Source organism: Grammomys surdaster, unplaced genomic scaffold (genome assembly GCF_004785775.1).
Source record: "Grammomys surdaster isolate TR1022 unplaced genomic scaffold, NIH_TR_1.0 63, whole genome shotgun sequence".
Classification (NCBI taxonomy): Eukaryota; Metazoa; Chordata; class Mammalia; order Rodentia; family Muridae; genus Grammomys; species Grammomys surdaster.
In genome coordinates, this window is record NW_021604565.1 from 10,699,398 (window position 1) to 10,703,630 (window position 4,233).

The window sequence follows — 4,233 nt, forward strand, 5'->3', positions numbered from 1 at the left end:
CTATCAGCATCCCTTGTTCACTTTGATCTTGGCTTTGGTATCACCTTCTATACTGTCTTCTCTTCGTGTTTGATCTGCCTCTGCTTTCTTCATGTAGGACACGTACAATGGCTTTTACAGCCACCTTAACTAAACCAAGATGAGCCCATTTTAAGACTCATTCATATGAGTTACCAAGGCCTTTGAGGTTGGGAGACGTTGATATGGGGATTTTACTATGTAGTGCAGGCTACCTTTGAACTCATGATCCTCTTTCTCCCAACCTCTCAAGTACTGGGATTACAGGTAGGTTGTTTTGTTGTTACTGCTGTTTGGTTGTTGGTTGTTTTTTAATAAGGTTACATTTCCCAGGAATTGAGGAACAATTCAGCCCTTGCAACTCGGTTCCTTGGGTTAAGCCAGGGCCCTGAGTAGTGAAAAGAAAACCTCCCTCGATGCTTACCATGTGTACTAGACAGTACTTACTTCAAGACCAACTTGGGGATCAGACGCATTTGTTAAATGGGGATTCCACTGCTCTACTTAATCCTAACTCCTGGATGGGCCTGGAGATGTGCTCACTTGGTAGAGAACTTGCCTTATGTGCACAAGACCCTGGATTTGATCCCCAGCACCACATAAACTGGGCACAGAGGTACATGACTGCAGCCCTACCATTGGGAAGTAAAAATAGGAGGACCTTCTGGGCCTCAGCTGTACAGACCTAGGGTACGAAAGAAAGAAAGAAAGAAAGAGAGAGAGAGAGAGAGAGAGAGAGAGAGAGAGAGAGAGAGAGAAAGGAAAGAAGGAAGAAAATCCTACTCCCTGTGCCTCTAAATTCTTGAAGCCACAGTAGCTTTAAAGTGGGCCTTGGCTGGGCTACTTCTTCAGGGAAATGAGTGGAGGCACCAATCCACAGAGTCAGTCAGGAGATGTTTACACTGGCCCAGGAATTCACCTGAACCGCAGTCTGACCACTCTACCACTTGAAAAGGGCGTCTCAGAGTTTCTTTTTACTAATCTATGGGACTTTCAGTGCCAATAAAAACAGCATAATCTTTTTTGACATTGTGAATTTTTTTCCCATACCCGGCTCCACTCTTCAGAAGGAAAGTCCCTGTGTCTTCACCTCGACCAGTGTAACGTGGAAACAAATGCACAAGTTATTAAGCCTGTGTTCCATTATTTCACAGGGAATAATTGAAAACGGGAAATTCTGGGCTTATTGATTTCCCACACTGGTCCTTACTCTGGACTACCAACTGCTGCTAGAACTGGAGTTCTGCCCTGTAGCTACAGACTCTCAACATTTGCACCAGCTCATCACTCATCTACCAGGGAGTGGGCAAGACTTTGCCCATCTAGATAGCTGCTAAGGACTCCTCTGCCTGCTATGTCCACCAGATCTCACAGTCATGTACTGTGAATAGAAGGCTGTTGATCATTGCAGACAAATGTTGATCAGACTACATCAGGATGACCCCATGCTAAGGCTTCAGCTGGTTGCCTTCCCATCTCAGTCTCATTCTCCACGGTGGCACTCCAACCAGTGTTGCCTGCCTCCATGTCCAATACCCTTGCACATTTGAATTTTTTGTCTCTGTGTCTATATATAGAAGAAATCCATGTTCAGATTGCCTCCTGTCATCTCTTTGGGATCTGTACTCTTCACACCCTTGAGCATGGTATCTCAGAGAAGCAAACTCTTATTACTATAGGTTCACATCCTGAAATTTGGTAATTTGATAAAACTGTGAGAATTCAAACATAACCCCAAGTGCCCTTGCTGGCCTTCATCAGAGAAGAATGCTCTGTTTTAGCTGTTTGCTATCTCATTTTTAGTTCCTCCTGGAGTAAACACACATGCCTACTTTTGGTAGGTATGTGAAGGTCAGTTTATAGTAAACTTCAAAGTTTTCTTGCTATTATACCAATTTGCAATTTTCAGACGCCCTCCATCCCAACTTCCTTATTTTCCACAATAAACACACACATGGCTGACTTCTATTTGCTATTCCAAGGTCAGTTTATAGTAAACCTCAAGAGGTTTTTCTTCCCTGCTATATTGCTTGTTTCTAACATTTTTATACCAAACTCCTACCTCCTTTAGAAAAGGTCCAGTCATGACTTTGGAAACAGCCCCCATTACTCTACTCTCAAGCCAGATGCAGGCCTATAGCTCTCCTGCAGAACAGTCTTGCTCCTACTTCAACACTATAAAATCAAAAACTGAGTCTCCTAAAGTGGTCATTTGAAAATTACTATTACTTATATTTCTGCTTTCCAAATTTCTAAGATGTAGCAAATGTCATTTTAACTCAGGCGAAATTAGAGTGTATCCAGGGCAGCTCTGCCTTGATTCATTTGCATCCTAAACCTTTCTCCTGTGTCCAGATGTCTAAGTCAGCCTTGCCCCAGACTGAGAACAAGGGCCTCAGCAAACATTGGTCCATGACTGGGTTTCTCTCACTGTTAAGAGTAAGGAGGAGGACTAAAAGGGAAAACTCAATCTAAAGAGCTATTTCAGACTGGTCACTTAACCACACTGAGCCCACATCCCTGAGGAAACCTTGATCTGGGTTTAGAATAGAATGTTAAGGTCAGCATTCAACTGCATTCAACTGTACACAAACTTACTGGTCTACTTTTCTACCCACCCAAGATGATTTTCTTTCTCTCTCTCTCTCTCTCTCTCTCTCTCTCTCTCTCTCTCTCTCTCTCTTCCTTTCTTTTTTCCTTCTTTCTTTCTTCCTTCCTTCCTTTCTTTTTTTTTGTTGTTGTTTCAAAAAGCTTTGTTTTTACTTGGTTCAAGACTTGGGAGAGGCTCCAGGGTGGTTACAGTGCTGCCTAGTGGCTTTAGAGGTTCATTCAGGTGGAGGTCCTGAGGATGGCTACTGCAGAGCAGAGGAGGGAGCCCCTTGGAAGACACAAAGGCCTCTTAGTTATGCTGGAGAGTGAGCAGCTTAAAGAGATACTAGCCCAGAGATGCCTGGGATACACCAGTCTGCGCTGGCTATGGCTCTGCCAGCCTACAGAGGTTGGTTAGGTGGTTGCCCATCTTCTTGATGAGCTTCACCTCCTCATCCAGGAAGTGGCTCTCCAAGAAGTCACGGAGATGAGGGTCTGTGTGGACAGAACCTAGGACATGCAGATCCAAGAGGGCTTGGTTCAGGTTCTTCTCCAGGGCCAGGGAGCTTCCATGGCCTCCTGGGTTTTACCCCATTTACCTTGAGATTACTTCTGCACAACATGGAAGAGTGCATGGCCCCCAAGATCCTTCTGCAACTTGAGGAGATGCTCGGCACCCCGCACTTCTCCTTGGCCAGTTCTTGGAAGAAGTGGCCTATGCCCTCCAAAGCCAGGTCATCCCAATTAAAAAAAAAAAAAAAAAAAAAGCTCAGAGAGGTAGATATAGGAGGCCCGCAGATGCAAGTTGACCAGGGGTTCATGCCAGTTTTCACTTCAGTGGAATAATACTGACAAATCTAAGAGATCATGGCTGATCCACAGTATGGGGCTAACCTTGAAAACAGTGCTGGCTGGTCCTGGGAGCCGAAGGCGGTGAGCAGATGGTCCTGGAGGCTGTGACTGGAGAGACTTGTAAGGAGGCTGGAAGCTAATAAAGTGAGAGTCCCCGGGTCTGTTCCATCCAAACGCTGTTGAAGCAAGACATAGATCCACGGAACTTCCAAGGCGCTGCTCTCTAAAGATGATTCTTGATGATCCAAGGTAAATGGATTCAGAGAGGAGGTAAAAGCCAAGGCAAAAGGCCTGGTGTTGAAACCACATAATTCTGGCTTATGTCTTGATCCTACCGCTTGTGAGCATGTGACTCTAGACATGTAAACTACCTGAGTCTTAGTTTCTTCAACTGTAAAATAACAAGCTACATAGACTATTTCACCATCTTTTCAGGCAGGTTACTCTTACAGGTTTCAAGGCGAATAGCTGGGTGATATGTACGATTACTTTTCTCTTCTGGTAGCTTGCAAAATAATTTACAGCACAATTCAACCCCAGGCAGACAGGCTGAAGCTTCCAGTTGGGCACAAGTTCAATTTCTCCATGTTTGATTACATAAGTAAGTTATGCTTTCATGAGTAGAATGCTACAATCAGGTTGTGGAGAGTAACCAATAGCCTTAGCCATAGCCTGTGATGTTGTTTGTCAGGGTGTTTGGGACCCCTTTTGACAGTGATGCAACAGATATAATGCATTCCTGGCACAGGGGCTTTTACTTGGTGGCAACATTTA

At 44.6% G+C, this 4,233-nt stretch overlaps 1 pseudogene; it reads right to left on the reverse strand.

Annotated features, from left to right (window-relative positions):
• Positions 1-2,917: 2,917 nt before the first annotated feature.
• LOC114619467 lies at positions 2,918-3,476 on the reverse strand (annotated as a pseudogene).
• Between the last annotated feature and the right edge of the window lie 757 nt (positions 3,477-4,233).